Source organism: Dermacentor albipictus, chromosome 1 (genome assembly GCF_038994185.2).
Source record: "Dermacentor albipictus isolate Rhodes 1998 colony chromosome 1, USDA_Dalb.pri_finalv2, whole genome shotgun sequence".
Taxonomy (NCBI): domain Eukaryota; kingdom Metazoa; phylum Arthropoda; class Arachnida; order Ixodida; family Ixodidae; genus Dermacentor; species Dermacentor albipictus.
Window position 1 is genome coordinate 69,397,901 of NC_091821.1, and position 18,282 is coordinate 69,416,182.

At 44.5% G+C, this 18,282-nt stretch overlaps 1 long non-coding RNA gene across 1 annotated transcript; it reads left to right on the top strand.

The window, feature by feature from the left end:
- The first annotated feature begins 4,749 nt into the window (after positions 1-4,749).
- Positions 4,750-8,598, top strand: LOC135902477 (uncharacterized). Its single transcript, XR_011511656.1, has 4 exons — positions 4,750-4,853; positions 5,986-6,069; positions 6,139-6,231; positions 8,380-8,598. It is a non-coding gene; the product is annotated as an uncharacterized lncRNA (long non-coding RNA).
- Positions 8,599-18,282: the final 9,684 nt, after the last annotated feature.

Below are 18,282 nucleotides of genomic sequence, written 5' to 3' on the forward strand. Positions count from 1 at the left end.
CTGTGAGTTACCTCCAGATGCTTGCGTCAGTGGTTGCGTAAAATCGACGTCGGAAAATTCGAAAAAAAGCAGATTGGAATATTTTTACGTTATAGGGTCCCGGTTCACTACACTGCACTCACAAATCGGGGCATTGACCATTACTTCATGGCATCGTCATCGTAGTCACATCTCAACGATTGAGTCACGCCCCGAGGCATCACCATTTCATATTCTACGAAAAGAACGAAAGAAACAACACATACCTTCCGTGGTGACGTAGTGGCTAAGGCATTACGCTACTAAGCCCGATGACGCAGGATCGAATCCCGGCCACGGCGGCCGCATTTCGATGGGAGTGAAATGCAAAAACTTCCGTCTTCTCTTGTTTTCCAACCACTGGCGCATACCCACTATGGGGGATTGGCCAAGAAGCAGGCGGTTTCCAGTATATATAGATATAAAACAAAACTGCATTTGAATAGTACAGCGGTAGGAGTAAGGTAATGTAGTCTAGAAGTTTAAATATATGTATATATGTATGTAAAGGCTATGCTCGAGGTTGGGGATGCTAGCTAATGCAGGCGGTAGTCCGAGCAAGGCCATGTTAAACAGAAAAGGGGACAGAACTGATCCTTGCGGCGTGCCTTTGCTGCCGAACGGAATAATTGGCGACTTCAACCCTCCGATGGTAATGGTGGCCGTGCGACCTGTAAGGAAATTCTTCGCGTAGTTATATGTTCGATGTCCAAACTGGAGTGGTGCCAATTGGTTCAGTATGGCCTCATGCGTGACGTTATCGAAGGACTTGGCTAGGTCTAGTCCCAAGATGGCTCTGGTGTCCAGCCTGGAGCTTTTATCGCCATCAATAATTTGGTGCTTGAGCTGGATCGTGATATCGTGAGCAGAAAGTTTCGGGTGGAAGCCAACCGTGGTATTATGGAAGGGGTCGTTGTCGTTCATATGTCTGTGTAAACGTGTGAGGATGACGTGTTCGAGGACCTTTCCGACACATGCATGTTAAGGAATCCCAGACGGTCAGAATTAATTCGGAGGCACCACTACGGCGTGCCTCATAACCATATTATGGTTTTGGCACGTAAAACCCCGGACTTAATTAAAGTAATTAGAAACCTCACATTCCAGGACACCCTGTTATACTCGTACTATTTGCTATGTTCCATGTAACAAACGTCCTCCAATCCGAACCATCCGCCTAGGCTATAAACGAGAAGAAACGGGGTTAACCCATGGGCCTAGGCTATGTCAGATGAATCTGAATAACCTTACAAAATAAATAACTAAAATTTCTTTCAGAATCGGACCATAGGCGTACCGTTTAAAGAAGCTAATAAAAGACGTCAAACACAAAGTGCACGTCTCTACAGAAGCACCTTCTCTTTCAGACATTTTATAACCGTGTCAACTTCATCAGCTTTCAAGATGGTGATGTCGACTCCACAAAAATTGGATCACTGACCTGCTCGCCAGCGTCATCTGGATATTAGGCCAGAGTACCTTCCCTCACCCTTATTATAACTTCAGATTGCGAGCTATAGGAATATGGGCATAGGCGCGCATACCTTAAAGAAATACACAGAGATGGAGGGGAAGGCAGAGAGCTGAAATACAGGGCACCTTGTTTGCTACCATACACTCTTAGCACGGTACCTTTTATGGTAACCTGTAATCACGAGTAACTTATAAAATAAAGGTTACATGCGAAATATGTTGATGTTTTAATTAAATGTTGTTACGTATATATATATCTATAGGTTACAAGAGTCAAAATTGACGGATTTAAAGGTTAATTCAGCGCAAAGCGCCTTGTAACCTTTAGATTTTAACCTCTAAAGAACACTGCAGCGCATCAGTGAGGAGACCTACATCATGGATTGGACGTTTGCTGATAAATGTATCCTAATGTGTTCGTGCTCTGCATTTATGATCTGGTTATTACAAACGTAGGACTTCGGCAGTTCGGGCTGTATTCGGTCTTAATTTCTGTCAGCCAAGCAGTTACATTTTTCACGATTTAAAACCAAAAAATAAATCAAGCATGATCGCACTTGCAAGTTCATCTGCGCGCTGTTCTTTGACGACCCTCCATACTTGGCACACAGCCTTATTTGAAATATCAGCAACGAAGACTGTGTCATCGAATGATGTGGCGTGCACTGCCTGCCGAAACCCAGTGGTCGAACGTGACGGAAGCCCCCTGCTCTCGCACGCATTCTAGCCACCATGAGACAGGCATGGAACATCGGTATTTCAACACGAGAAACAATAGCGGGCGAGTTTCTTTAGAAAAAATGAATATGTTTTAACGAAATTCATGTACGAGGCGAGGAAGAACAGCAGAAGAAAAGCACACGAACGCGTTGGGTCTTTCAGTAAAAGGTTGTTGAAAACATTGGATGGTTCTATCACATATCAATATAATTCAACTTGTCTACTAAAATGTCCCTGCTCAGAACCTTTCAGTTGTCTGCATACATTTTCTGCCTTTAACCGGGTTCGTTTCATTCCCTGCACTGCCTTGATGCTGTCAACCAAAAATTTCCCATGCTTAATTCAACCATAAGCGCTCAAGATGAGGTTAATAGTTAGTGTGCAAGAAGCGCGTGCCTAAGAAAACCATGCCGACACGCGGTACCAGCTAGGCAGCGTGCGTACTGAAGTATAAACGCGCGGCGAGGGAGCTGGGGATGCGGTACGCGCTACGCGACCGGCGTAACTGCTTTGAAATAAACAACCTACATGTCGGCGAACCATTCTGCATTGCACTTAGGATGTTTTAAAAACTTGTAGCAACTGATTCCACTGCCAACTTTCTTTGGGCATTATAAGCTGTGCCGAAGATTGGCATTACAACGACCGCAAATTTAAGTTACAGCAGACACGAAACGCGCCAAACGTTCAGTGAAATGAACAGGATGCCGCTACACTCACATACAAGCGAGCGCCATCCGCTCCGTTGTCTTTTTTAGGAGACATAGACAGATGAAAAGAGCGTTAAATGTGTGAAGCCGCCAACTGAGAAATGAAATCTTTACCACTGTCCAAACAAGAAATGCTTCCACCATCACACCAATAACATCACTGGCACCTCTGACATTTATTTCTGTAATTCATTGCTTGTTTTCATTTTTTTTTCATTTTTGCTTGTGCCTCTAAGTGCCTTTTTCTAACATGGCGGCAGCGAGCAGGCATCAGCCACACCGGAGCGCGGCCATCCACGGTGCTATCATCTCTCCTCCTCGGCCCAATCGAGATAGCTCGAGTTGCACGCTGGGAAGATTTTAAGCGGGAGCGGGAGGCTCGGAGCCGGCGGGAGTGGTTAGCGCGCTGTCGTCCTGTCGTTGTTGTCGTTCTGAGACGGCCATTATATTTGACTTGTTTGGATACCATCCGATCACCATTGTGTGCTGCCACCACTTGTAGCCTGCAGTAGTTATTACCGCTTCTACTGGGAACTTGCGCCATCCGCTGCACCCTCATGCATTTGTGCAGCAGAGACCTTTTCGGTGTGTTGCGCGGTCGCTGCAACGAGCCGGGTTGTGCGTGCAAGCGATACACCATTCTGCGCCTGTCGGAAAGTGACAACCTGGTGAGGTGTGACTATTGTGACCACGTCCCAAATGCACACGGAAAAATATGTGATCTCGGTAAGCAGAACTTTTGCTTTAAATTATTTTTGGGTGGATAGTACGTGAATTCTTTATAGTTCGCAATTCAACATTTGACATGATGCATGCTCTCGCTTCGCGTAAGTGTTTCTGAAAAAGGTTATTGTTGATATGTTTGCTTCTTTATGCTCTTCGATTTACATTGAGCTAAATTCGATGTTGTCATGTTGTCATTTTGTGCAAATATTGGATTAGACCTTTCTAAAATATTGAGCTTGTCGGCGTGATGAGTTGTGTCAGGGCAACTAAATGACCTCAACAATACGTTTCTTGTACTGACGCCGTGCTTTGGGCTGATGTACTTGACAGGAATCGTTTAGTATTGCACAACTCGCCTCGTGCACCCTCCGTTAGCCATGCTGTGGTGGTGCGTGAGTGCCCGCGCCCTGGCCTGGAGGTAATCTGCGGTGTGTGCAGAGGTCGGGCAAGCCGAGGCGGTTCGTGGTTGCATTTCTGCTTTCTTTCGGTGCGAGTAGTGCTGGAGGTCGCGTAATCTCAAAAGTTCGGAGACGCGTTTAAGGGAGCAACAAAACAAACGTTCGCTCCCCTCTGCGTTCTTCAAGTCAACTTGATAGCGATTGTTCGCGTCGTCAAATGAGATATGTTCATTAATGCCTGTGCTCGCGTGACACCATGGTTATTAGTAAGCTAATGATTACTGTTACGGCAGGTAAAACTACGTACCTTAGTTTGAGTAGTGGTCTAATGCTTTGCTATCGCTATTAGTGCTTCGCTTTTTGGGTAAAAATGCGTGTTTGTTTATTTTCTTTTAGTCAAACGGGCCAGTAATTTAACATAAGAATCGGTGGTTAGCATTGACTAACTGCGAAGAATACACAATTCTCTTTTTACCGCAACGTCACCCCTTCTCTTACAACTTGCATTCCAATTTCGCACAATGATGTATAATTATATACAGCGCTGTTTCAGAGAATACATGTTGTATAGCTTTCGCACGAATTTTGCTTATGTACGCGCCTTTTTTTTTTTGCCTACAGCTCTGCAATGCGCTCTGCATTACTTTGTGATCACTAATGATGTCGTTTCGTTGCGTCTATAATTTCAGAAACGAAAAATGCCGCCGAGGCAAAGGTGCAATGCAATGTGCCAGGCACCGCTGTTCGAGGCCTCAGTGTCACATGAAACTGTGGAAGCTTGCACATCTAGTCTCCTCAGTGCAATATGGTTAGTATAATGTGGAATGTTGGCCAAAGCTTTTTTGATTGCCTAGTGTATCAAATATTTTAAAGCGAAGCTTTTTTTGCCTCTTCCTTCGGCTTTTCCGCTGCTGCTGCTGTCGCTGACCTGCTCGCGGCGTCGGGGAGTGGTTGAGTACGTAATGTACATAATGTACGCAGTGTACGAGAAATTACATTGTACTTGTACATAGTTGGGACGCGGGAGTGACGTCTGTGAGCCCTTTCCAGCAAGAACTGCGCGGGCGTCGCCACAATGCCCTCTGAAGTTCTTTAGTCGTCACAATGTCCTCTGAAACTCCTCGGCCATCGACACAATTACCTCTGGAGCGCTGTAATTACGCGTTAGCCTGCGGTATAAGCATTGTAGAAGCTGCAGCGCTTTTGTACTCACGTGCAAATTTCCAGAGGGGAGATAGTCAATGGAAAGATAATACAGAGAATTTGTAAAGCCAACGCCCTGACCAAACGGATGAATAATAGTTGATATTCGCTCGTGGCGCCTTGCATACATAGTATGATGTGGAAGAATGGAAAGACGCCACCAGAAAGCATGCTTCATTTGGGGTCGCCTAAATAAAAGAAGAGTCGCTACTAGACATGGCAACAGTTGCGGAGAAACTGTAAAAATGTTAGTTTAGGAATAAAACGGCACGTTTCTGCTATTTCTGAAAAATAAACACCCTGCAAGTTTGTACATGATGACAACTGATGCAGGCGTGCAGACGCAAAGCTGCACTCAGTACCGCAGCGTCAAGACGACAACACGCAGCGTCAAGACGACAACACGCAAGCGGCTGTCGAGCAAATAAACATTTCAGCCACGATGCCATGCGCCCGTGTGAAGAATGGCAGTGCTAAATTGCTTGCAGCATACGAACAATGGCGCACAACAATGCCTCGAGCAAACACGCCTCGCTGTTTGGTGTACTACGTAGGCAAACACAAGTGGTGCACGTAAGGTAACATTTAACATCGCATCACGACTGTCGTAGGCCGTCAACATCACCGCCAAATATTGCCACTGAACGCAAACAGCACAGAAAGCTTTGCTTGCATCGATTCCCACAGTGCGTGGGATCTATATATATCATTTTTCTTTTTTTTTTTTTTTGCTTTAGAGAGGACTGTCCCAGTTGGTGCCTCCATAGAAAATGAATCGGCCTGAATGCCTGTGCAAGAATCACAACCTGGCTGCTCTAAAGGTAAATGCATAGCGCATACAGGAAAGCATTGGTTTTATTGGGTGCTTTGTTTTCACTTGTTTGTTCCAGACTCCGCACCGTAGTCCCATGTGCAAGAGCCCCCACTTGACAGCCCAGTGGTTGCCATGGACAAAGAGATCCGCGATACTGAATGCGGCCAAGGTATGTGATGTGAAATATAATTTACTAGTTCATAAGGAAAACATCTCAAATGTAACGATACTAAATATTACACTCATTTGTAAACTTTTCACATATCGTCCAGAAAGCTCTCTGCATTCACCTTGTGATTACTTTTACTCACATCTGTGTTCCTGTTCAGTACTTATATTGTAGCATTATCATTTGTATTGGTCAGTGGTGCGAGTCGAGCGGAGCATCATTACACGATTTAATGTTGTCGCCTTAGATTTTCTTCCCCTGAAATAATACTAAGGATGGAGGCATTGCTCATACTTTATATGCGCTTAAAGTGAGGTATGGTAGTATTTTGGTGCTATTTTTTATTCACTACTTCCGTTTAGCTAAACTGCACGATAATTAACACATGAAGGCACAGAATGTAGAGAAGGAGCAAATTAATGAAATTAGACGAAATTGTTAATTTATATTTAACAATTTAATTTAAATGTGATTTATTGCATTTCAAAGTTAATAAAGGTGAGGTAAGCAAAAACCGTAAGAGACATCCTGCCGGACGGAACGTGCACACAGCCAGCTCATGAAGTGTGCGATGCTGCACCAATTTACCTGGTGAAATCTCGTTAATGCGTATCTTGTGGGAACAGGGCATAATTACGCGCTAAACAGTAGTATCCTTTAGTGAGATTTCAGTTGTATATAGTTGAGCAAACAAACGAAAATTGGTATTATACTGATTACTTTCGGTAAAATAACATTTCATTGCTTTTTCCTGCATGCTTTAATGAGAGCTAAAGGTGAGCCAGTTCTACTTTTCCTTGATGTAGAATGGTTGGGCTCTTTCGGGTTGAGTTGTGCTCTGCATCTGCAGTACTGCACGTTTTTGGTAAATTTTACTTCGTCAGTTCACATTATGCTGTGCATATTTAATGTTTGATAGGCGAATGTTTATAGGCTCTAAGTGTCCTTATAGGCTCCACTGCGCAGTGGTGATATCCAGATTGCAGCTCCACACGTCTACACATGCAGCGAGCAAACGTGTGTTTATGCTGGCAGCAGGCAAGAAATAATTTGGGTCTCGAACGGCAGTCTGTAGCTAGCTGTAATTTATTGTATTTTAACCTACTACATCAAGAACCTCGATTATCCATATGCATTTGCACCATTCCTGGCGCTGATGCAGAAACTTGTGCTTCCCAGCAATGTTGTGCCTAGAGGGCTCATAAATAACAGATTGAAATGTTTCTTTGCTCTTCTGAAGAAAAAGAATGTGATTTGATTCAAAGTCTAGTTAACAATTTTCACCTTGCATTAATGTTCACTTGTTGCCAGGAGGTGGTCAACAGATGCATCATTTTGTGCATTACAGTTGCATGCCTTTCTATAACTGTTTTATTGAAAATTACTGAGGTAATACATCCATTCATGCAAGTGGCATTTAGTATTGTGCACAAGTATTTTATTTAGCTGCTCAAAATTCTTAAATTCGTGCAATGTGAATTATGGCGGCCTTTCTTTGTCACTGAGTTATTCTAACTGCTAGCCTCTAGATGATAGCGTAATTGTGCAGTACTCTGCATAGCAGTGCCCAAATGACCTTTTTCAGTATTTATTTTAAATAGGTAGTGCATTCAAGAAGTTTGAATCCCATCCTTGACATTGTTAGCTAGACAGTAAAATGTGTCATGTAGTAATTTTAATAAAAAATGTTCACGTTTGCATTTTCAAAAGGATCTAAACTGAGAGTTCACTATGCTGTAAGCATCACCACTTCCAGCCTTTTGTCATTTGGCCCACAAGCCAGCACTTCGCACATCTCCTGGTTAAGCTTTGTCTGATGTTTGTAAGAGCAACAAGTTGTCTTTTGATGCCAGTGGTGGTCAATGCTAACACTAAGGAAACGTTGCTCAGGTTTAGATGGGCTGCATGCATGCATGGCCTTGTGGTCCAGTCTTCTTTTTTAGGTTCACCTATAGCCAATACTTTGTATATTCTTTGCATCGGCTACATTGCATTGGCAACGTCTTTATTGACCTGCTCTAATGCTGCACATTGATGTGTAAAGCTTTTTTTATGTAGTGTCCAATGTGGATCTGAACACAAGTGTCCAGTTTTTGTTCCTTCAATCTCATATACTAATATTTGCCTTGTTTTCTTGCTTCCTGACAGCAGTACAAGTTTTTACATGGACAGTTAACACGAAGTTATTGACGACATGCATGGCTGAAACACGGTGATATGATTTTAAAAATTCCTGTGTTATGATGCAAGTGATAGTATTCTGTTGAATTTTCAGATCTAGTCATGTGCCAGCAAGGCCTGCTGTACTTCTGGTGTATTCTATGTTGTATTTTCAAATAAAGATGTTGCATTCTGAAGTTAACCTTATACTGCCTGTGGAACTGTCAATTTATACTCAGATTATTTATACAAGCTAACGGCGCCTCCTCCTCAGGCGTTCAAATTGTGTTTTGAACTGTATTTTTGAGAACATTACCGTTACATATTTGCTCAAAAGGTGCCGCACGGGGAGTTTCATTTCGTCAGAAATCCCAAGGGATACAGTATAGTAGTATCATGGTAGCCCTTCGTTGGCTGAAATACAACGATTTAAGTGATTTCAATGAAAGTAAACTTTTGACACCACATTCAGTTGAGCGTTCCTTTTTTTTTCAGAGAATTTCATGTGGGCCCCGCTCTTTACATGGTCCGACGAGCCCGGTGCGGCCTAGCAACGGGGAGGTGCCACCTTGGGTTTTGTTCCAGAAAGGCCAAATCTCCGCATGGTGCACCGAGTCGGCTGCCGCCAAACAACAGAGGTGCGTCATTTCCTTCTTTTGCGGTTCTCTCTGCTTGTGCCTCTTCTTTCTTGCGCGCTTCTTTTCGCGGTCGGATTAAGCAGCCGACAACCATGCCCGGAGAAACGTGAGCCCTCGCGGAGGACGCCACTCGGCCAGTCCTTTTTGGACATTGTCTTTACACGTGGTTGCGCTTCGGAATAGTTCACCTATCCACCTCGTGTAGTTTCCACAGGAAAGGGTGTCCCTGTGTCTCTCTCAGCCTAAGCAAAAAAAAAAGAAAAGAAAAAACTGCGTTTTGCTGGCAACTTACGCAAGCCGTAACATCTCTTCGACTGCAATGATATCTAGTCAAAAAATTATCTAGCTATCACAAAGCACAACAAGGAGGAGTGCGTGAGTACAGATCTCCACTTACGAATGGCATAGCAAGTGACAGACGCATACTGTTTTTGGGTACAATTGTGTAGCTATTAGCAATAAATGAAGCAAATTTTTGCTTTGCTTATGAATAACGGCAAGTGTTCAGGCCCTTTACCCGTGCTGTGTTTTTCTCCTGCGCATGCATTTGCGTTTACTGTGTGGATTGTACCAAGGGTATCATTCAGCATGCAAAAATTAAAAAGTAGAATCAGTGAGCTGAAATTCTTTTTTTTTTCATTTTCGCGTGCTAGATGATACCTTAGGAACAATCCACCGAGTTAACACAAACGCATGTGCAGGAGGATAAAAACCGCAACAGCGTGAGCCAAAAGTCTGAACACTTGTCGTTGGCAAAGCGAAAATTTGCCTCATTTATTGATTAGCAGCTACAGAACTGTAGCCCAAAAAAATGAGTGTCACTTACAATATACTATTCAAAAGTAAAGAAATTTCTCTGGCTCCCGCGGTCACCTTTGTTGTACTTTTTGGGGTAGTAGGCTGCATTTTGTCTTAATATTTTTTAGGCCAAACAAGAGATGTTGCGGTATGCGTAAGGTCTAAGTTGCCTGCAAAACGCAATGTTTCTTTTTTTTTTCTTTTTTCTTACTTAGGTTCAGAGAGACACAGCGACACCCTTTGTTCCGAAAACCGCACGAGGTGGACACGTGAACTATTTCGAAGCGCAAGCGCATGTAAAGGCAGCGTCCGGAAAGGAATGGCCGAGGGGCTTCCTCCGCGAAGGCTCACAGTTCTCCGCGCCCGGTTGTAGACTGCTTAATCCGGCCGCGGAAAGAAGCGCGCAAGAAAGAAGAGGCGCAAGCAGAAAGAAGCGCGAAAGAAGGAAGAGACGCACCTTTGTTGCTAGGCGACAACTGCCTTGGCGGAGCATGCGCAGAGCAACGGGCTTTTAAGAAGAGCCGCGTCCCCGTTGCTAGGCGACACCGGCTCTATATACGGAGCATGCGCAGCACGGTGTCCATCTGGGACCTCCTGCAAGCCGCTTTGTGTGAACATTTTAATCGTTCAACCGGTATATTGTAAAAGTAACCTTTATATTTAGGCAAAGACACTCAATACTGTATGCCTATACTAGAGGTTAAAGTGTTGTAACCTCTAGTTGAGGTGCACGCTTTCTTACCTTTAATAGAAGTTAAATTTGTAAAGGTTGATTTGTAACTTATAAGTTAAAGGTGCACAAATCTGTGAGAATGTACCCCTTTAGTAAAGGTTACCGTGCTAAGAGTGTACGTTGTGGCAATTGGACAAATAGGAGGATGACGCATAGACAAAGAGCGCGAGGTGTATTTTGGTAGCTTCAAGATTTGCACTGAGGCGCCCGCCATTGCTTGCAGCTTCCGCCATGTGCCACATACTCGGGCTGCATTTCTCAGAATACACGATGTTACAGAGTCGCTAATAGGCATTCGCCGAAATGTTGTCGTTCGCGCACCACTCGCATACCTGCATTGTTTCGATCAAAGTGTATGCATTTATTTTTTTCGGAGGGAAGGGGGAAGGGCGGCTATCATTTATTCGCTTGGAATCTACTTTCTTGCTTTTTTTTCCTCGTTTATGGCCAATAGCGGTGACTTACTGAATGCTTTTTCGAATAATTTGACAGCTTCACCTGCTCCTTAAGAAGACGCTTTAGCTCAGGCCAACCTTTCAGTTTCTTGTTCGAATAAATGTAAAACGCAGAAATGGTTTCATGAGGCCACTACTGGAGAGACTTGAATGAAATTTGTTATATTTGAGAGAGAAAGTTGGTATTCTAATAACTGTAGGAAGCAGAAAATTTGTTTAGGATCTCTCATACTTTTTTACAATTTTACAAAAACTGCCAGAATTGGTAAATAACGAAAGTGAAGCACGAAGCTTATAAATTTATAGCTCTGTATCAAAAAAAAAAGAACAAAGCCGTTCCACTATGTGAAGATGGGAGACCAGCGAAGCTGAGTTGCTCAATAAATATAAGTTCTATATGGTAGTTATGCTATAGTGGTTGAATAAAGGCACAAACATATAACTTCGTTGTTTGTTTCGTCTTTTTTTGTTTAATTTTGCTTGTATTTTTGCATTTCTCTTTTTTCTTCTCTTTTTTTTATTACTTTTTATTTTATTTTTTACTTTATACATATACACCGACGGGCTGTTGTCATTTTGTTGCCATTGTTAATTTCATTATTTTTTCTCATTTTTTTTCCTTCTTTCCTTTTTTTCACTTTATACAAATGCGCGGACGCTTCGGCACGTATCGTCATATGCTAGCGTTTAGGCAACAGCATTCATGGCTCCGGCGCATTGTTTTTGTCAACATCTTAGATGAATTTTTTTCCAGATCCTAGCCATAGACAGCTTCGCTGTAAAACAGATATTGCAGTTTTCTAAATGGGACCTGCTAAGGCATACAAAGTCGCCAAATTTTCATTTATAAATTTGTGCTTTACGTGAAATTATTGCAATGTCTACAAGGGTTTTTGCAAAAGTGCCGCTTACAATATACTGGTGTATATTATAGCGGCGTATAATATATAAATTTTGTCCACTTTAGATTCTCATTAGATGTTTTTACAAAGTGTGATACCATTATTTACTACTGAGTTACAGAGAGAGAGAGAGAGAGAAAGCGTGATAGAAAAGATACATAGAAAGGCAGGAAGGTCAACCAGAGGTAGTTCCGGTTGGCTACCACGCACGAAGGGAACGGGTAACGGCGGTAAAAAAAAAGAAAGAGAGTGGAAGGGGAGCGTGAAAGAACGAGAGGCGACCACAAAGAAACCGGGTGCACAATAGCGGGGTAGGGTGCGGCGTTCCTAAAGTGTATCGGCAGGGCCCGTAGACCGCAGAAATCTTAGTAGCGCGAATAATGCCTTCTGCCCGCAGTTTCTTTGGGAGCACAGTCCTAGTATATTTCAGTTATGATAGTGGACAATTCTCCATTTCGTCCAGCAATGCGCACATCCCTTGCCTCTCGGCACTATAGCGTGGGCACACAGTTGCGTCACCATAACAACGGAGGCTCATTGAAACAAACGAAAATACAAAAAAGTAACCTTGAATACTGCGCCTGGAGTATACAAAAATTCAAATTGATAGACAAAGGGCAAACGCAGAGTGGCTCCGAGGCGGGCAGAAATGCGACCGGCCGCAATGAACGCACGAAGCGAGCGGTGAAACGGCCTGGAAAGCACACATCGGCCGTGCTAAATCGATAAGCCGACTCCGCGGCAGGAAACGCACGTTGGTCGCGGTCTGGGCCAGACCCGACCTGGCCGTGTGTGCGCCTGTCTGTGTGACCCACGGGGCTGCCGCGAAGCTTGGCACGTCGCAGGAATGCGTCCCCCTTATTTGAACTCCCTCCCTTCTCTCGAACAGGAAGCGGAATTCGCATTGACGAGCTGGACCGGCGTCGCGATGTCCCGCATAGGCTCCGCGGAACGAAGTGCTTGGAAGCTCGAGAGCGCCGGAGAAAAGAGCGCACGTCAAATAGAGCAAGTAATGAACATGCCGAGGAGTTTTTTATGGTTCCCGGACACTAGAAGATGTTCCTGCTGTCTCCTTCTCCTTTTTTCACTATATTCCTTTATGTTACGAGCTCGATCCACCGCGAATACCTAACGGAAAGTGGACAAGGGTAGCCGGGGCTGGGAGGGAGAATCAGACCATACTGAATAGCACAATCCTAAAAAGAAAGACACAATGAATATCAGAGAGCTCAACCAAGATCGCACTAGGTCTGATACCCTGGAATCCAGGAGGCGGTAGATGGGACCAAAACTTAAGATGAAAAAGACGGAGAGCAGTAGAGGCCTCCAGCATTTGCGGTAAGTAATGAAATGAGGATTCCGGAAGTATCGGTGTTGGCTATGAAAAACAAAATGAAGCAAAGCTTTCCGAGCTGCATATTGCTTGTTGCCGATGAGGTGGAACAGAAGAGTCGTCATCGTTGCAGTAAGCTTCTTTCTCACATCACGATATAAATCACCCATTGCAGACAAATAAAGTCGCATGGGGAAAAAGCGACTGCGATTGATTTGGCAGCTATATAAATTCGGGATAGTAGTTTTATCATCAGTGTAAATGCTGTAACCATTCGCTTAACAACTACATTAACAGGCATGGTTTCACGCGCGCACAGGCAAACACGACTGCAACTCACTCGATGACCGCGAACACTCGCTATCAGGATGCGGATGTGATGAAAAGCGGCTACATCGGTGAGCGAATGACCCTTCGCGCTGTCTTTCCATTCAACGCGCACTAGGCGTGCGAGAAACACCGCGCACACGAAGACATCAGCTATATCGGGTCGCCTAAGCTTTGCACCCACTGCAGATTACCTCCCCAATCACACAGTAGTGGGAAACATTACACGCATACGTTGCGCAATGCTAAGAGAGGGATATAGCTAGCTACTCGCAAAAGTGGTGGCAAAAGGGGGGGGGGAGGTAGCAAGGGTAAGTATGCTAGCATTTAATATCCCAGCCATTTGTTTCCTAACTACTTGATAGTATCTTCAAATATGATAAGGATAAATGAATGATAAATGAAATGATCTTTCAACGATACCGTTAGTGAATGTGTATACCCGCGTGCTGTCCCCTCTGAAGGCGGGATGGGGAGAGCTTGTACCAACGTTACATCGCAAGCGCATGCCTCAAGATAGAGATGGTTTAGCATGCATACAGCGTACCTATTTATTAAAGCAGGTAGACTTATGTCTCACAAGCTGCACCATGTGGTGGCCATCTTTGCGTCCGTGTAAAGATGGTAGGGGGCGCGGGCATGAGGAAAAAATTGAAGTTTTCTTTTTGTATTTCCGCCAGTTTCGGGCGTCGCGGGAGTCGCAGTGCATGCATTCAAAGGCGGAGTAATCGCTGAAGTCTGCTATCCGCCCCTTTTTTGCTTATTTGTTTGTTTTTCTCTCTCTCGCTTTGGATCACCAATTTCCTTTCATGTGTCAGGTGCATTTTCTTACAACTGCAATAACAGTATTTTTCGATGCTGCATCCAGCATAAAGCACGCTTTCTACTTCGTACATATACGTTATACTTTCACCACAATCCGAGTGATGCGAAAAGAAAATTTCAGATACATGGCACTAAAATTGGTGTTCAATAGAGTTCTCATATATCTTTATTTAACGCGACAGCGCAGCTACTGATATTCCACCTTTCCCTTCATGCAGTGAAATCGGTGCGCTATCAAGGCAGGTTTTGTTCGCAACACCATGCATCAGGCTGCAAGATGTTTTGAACTTCATGAATGCCTTTTTCTCTTATTAGATACGCGCTAGTGTTATACGAAAATTGAGGCAGCCCTGCTGCTCATAGACTCTCTCTCTCGTTCTCTCTCTCTCTCTCTCTCTACCATCAATCTCTCTTTTTCCCCTATTGGTAACAATCGACAGAACGCTTCGCGCGCTCTTCGGCTACGTAGTGCAGATCACATCATTCGGACGAAATTGTGTTACTTGCTTCTTGCAAACTTCTTTCTTTCCACCAATACGTTTTCAAGGGTAATAATAATTACAACTCATTTAATGGTTTACTTTGTCCTCCATTACTGAATCGAATTGGCGCAATCGTTTCAACAACTTGGACGTTAAACACCCCGGAGGTGATGCGGTAGAGAGAGATAAGATTATGCAGATAAAGACAGGGAGGTTAACCAGAGGTAGTTCCGGTTGGCTACCCTGCGCAGCGGGAAGGGTTAAGGGGGATAAAAAGAGAAACAGAGTGGAAGGGGGAGATAGAAAGAAAGAGAGACAAGCACGAACAACGCGCGTACACTACAGAGTGGTAGGGGGCGGCATTCTTAGAGCATGTCCTGAACCCCGTAGACCGCAGGAACCTTATTAACGCGAGTAAGGCCTTCAACGCGGATGTTCTTTCGGAGCATTGGCCTAAAGCTTTTAGTTCTGATAGTGGACGATTGTCCAACTGGTCCACTACTCTGCACAGCGCTTGTCTCTGAGCACTATATCGCGGGCAGACACAGATAATATGTACGAGCGTCTCGTCGATGTTGCATAAGTCGCACGTGGGGCTGTTGGCCATTCCAATGAGGGTATCATATGAGTTCGTAAAGGCAACGCCTAGCCGCAGACGGTAGAGCATGGTCTGTTCACGTCGTTGTAACCCAGGCGGGAGGTGCATCCGTATATCCGGAGACAACGAATGCAACCGACACATGGTGAAAACATTTGAATCCCGCAGGGGCAAAGTACAATCACGGGACATCAATCACAGCCAAGCCGCAGCGTCTCTTCGCGAAAGCGGAATGAAGACTCGTTGACCACTTTCATTTGCAAATCGGGCGGCTTCGTCGGCGTGGCAATTCCCGCTGATGTTACAATGTCCTGGAAGCCACTGAAAGATTATGTTGTGTCCCTTCTCGTGGCTTTGATAATATATGTGCCGAATTTCTGAGGCCAGTTGTTCATCGGGTCCGTGGCACATTGGGCTTCGTATGCACTGAAGGGCTGTCTTGGAATCACTGAAGACTGTCCATTGTTGCGGTGGCTTCTGCTTAATAAAATCAAGTAGAGCACGGAGCGGCGCGAGTTCTGCACCCGTCGATATGGTCAGGCATGGAGTTCTTAATTTGATTTCCTCAGATTTTGCCGGGACGATGAGTGTAGCAGCAGAGCTGTTGAGTTTTAATGAACCATCTGTGTATACATGTTGCCGGAATCTGTGCACGTTGATGATGTAGATGATGTTGATGCGTTGGTGCACGGTGATGCTGTAATGTATACCTCCTGCATATGACCTCTTTAAGTGCCCGCCTCATAGGGTGGGTGACTTCACAGCAGCGGTAGCGTGATGCTGAAAAACTTTCTGCTTTTTAAGCAGTTTTTGGCCTGCTTTGCCGATCCTGTCACCAGCCCGACCGGATTTGTTCGTCTCGATACCAATGGCACTGGCAACCCTTCTTCAACTACGTTTCAGCACGTGGATACTTCGGCTAATGGGGACATGGACGGCCCTATCTACTTCAGGGAAGTTAACCCTAGCCTGTTCATTGCCTCGAAAGCTGATAATATGCGTGCCATCATCCTCGGTGACGTCATCCTGGCTCCTCCAATCGTCGGCAAGTCTGGCATGGTGACTTTACCAGCAGGACTCATAGAAACGTCGCCAACAGCTGCCTTCTTCAGTAGGCGAGTTCACAGCAGCGCTAGCGGGATGCAGAACAGAGTGCGGCTTTAGGTTACCTCCAAAATTCCAAGTGCATTCGTTAGTATAATCGCCTTCTGCTGCTGTTTTATCGCCCACACAATTCCATACGTGCTTATTGTTTTGTATCCCGGTGCTCTGACCTTATTTACTGCGTGAGCAGTCTCCTCTTGAGCGGTGATGTGGCACTGAATCCAGGGCCTCCTAAGCCTAACAAGGGTAAAGATAGCTCGGTGGCTGATACTCGTTTCCGTCCACTACCAATGAAACGGGTACCACCGATGACAAGGATGTTGATTGGTCTTCATTGACACGAATTCTTGCCGAATTAATTAAGGGTGAGAGACGTATATCACAAGAAATAGCAGACATCAGGTATACTTCCATAAGGTTGTTAATTCAAGTTTTGTTTCCTCAGAGACGCCTGTCTCCACGTTGGCATCACCCCGAGATACACTTCCTTCTACCGCAAGCAATGGTAACACGAATAGCGAACTTCAGAAACAACAAATGGAAATCAACCAACTTGCTTTGCGTAAGAAAACTGATCTCACCGTAACAACTTGCTGCTGCATGGCTTCACTGCTACACCTGATGAAACCCATGACCTTCTGCTGTCTACAATTTCCGCGTGGTTCAAAGAAAAGCTTCAAATCAATTGTCTGAGTGTAGAAGGGTGCCACAGGACTGTTCGAAGGTATGCCTATCGTCCACGCCCCATTATCATGAAACCGCTCGACTATCGCGAAAAGATAAACGTCCTTAAAGATTGTCACAAACTTAAAGGTTCTGACTTCCGTATATCTGAGCATGTTTTAATGCGCAAACGATCAATCAGAGAAAAGATATGGGAAGCATCAAAGACCTTTCGGGATAATGGCTCCATCGTTCACTTAAGCTTTGACCACGCATTTATTGATAGCATCTAAGCCCTTTCGGGATAATGGCTCCAACATTCACTTAAGCTTTGACCACGCATTTATTGATAAAGTTAGGTACAAATTGGGAAGATGATACTAACACCCTCACTAAGGTTCTTTCTCACCCAACAATAGCCCTTTCCATCGTCTCCAGTATTACCCCCTGACTCCTCAGCAGTCAACCAAAAGAACCCCTAGGCACCTTAAATGTTAATGCCAGAAGGTTAATTAACAAGTTGCCAAGTTTTCTTCCCCTGATATCCGCCCACTCGCCACATATTGCTGGTGCAACAAAAACATGGTTGCATGATAGCATATACGACTGCCAAATAACACCTCCAGGTTTTACAGTTGTTAGAATTGATAGACGTCGTGGAAGAGGAGGTGGCGCTGCAATATTTTTGCGGTCTGACATTAAATTTTCAATGGTCCCAAGCCCATCTGATACCGAATCAGTTTGGTGTAAGGTCCTTTTCGGAAGTATTTCTAGTATTTTCTGTTATCTACCGGACGCCGTCATCGAACATAGCTCAGCTGCTCGCTTTAACGACGTTCATGCACGAGCGTATCTCGACTTCTTCAAGATTGATCTTAGTGATTTTAACGCCCCCGATATTTTATGGCCATCTTTACGCTCACCGCCTATTATGTGGAAATAAGCAAAGCGCTTTTAAATGTTCCCTTATATTTTGGTTTAAAGCAAATTGTTGAATCGAGCACAAGAGGCGCTGCAGTTTTAGACTTAGGGC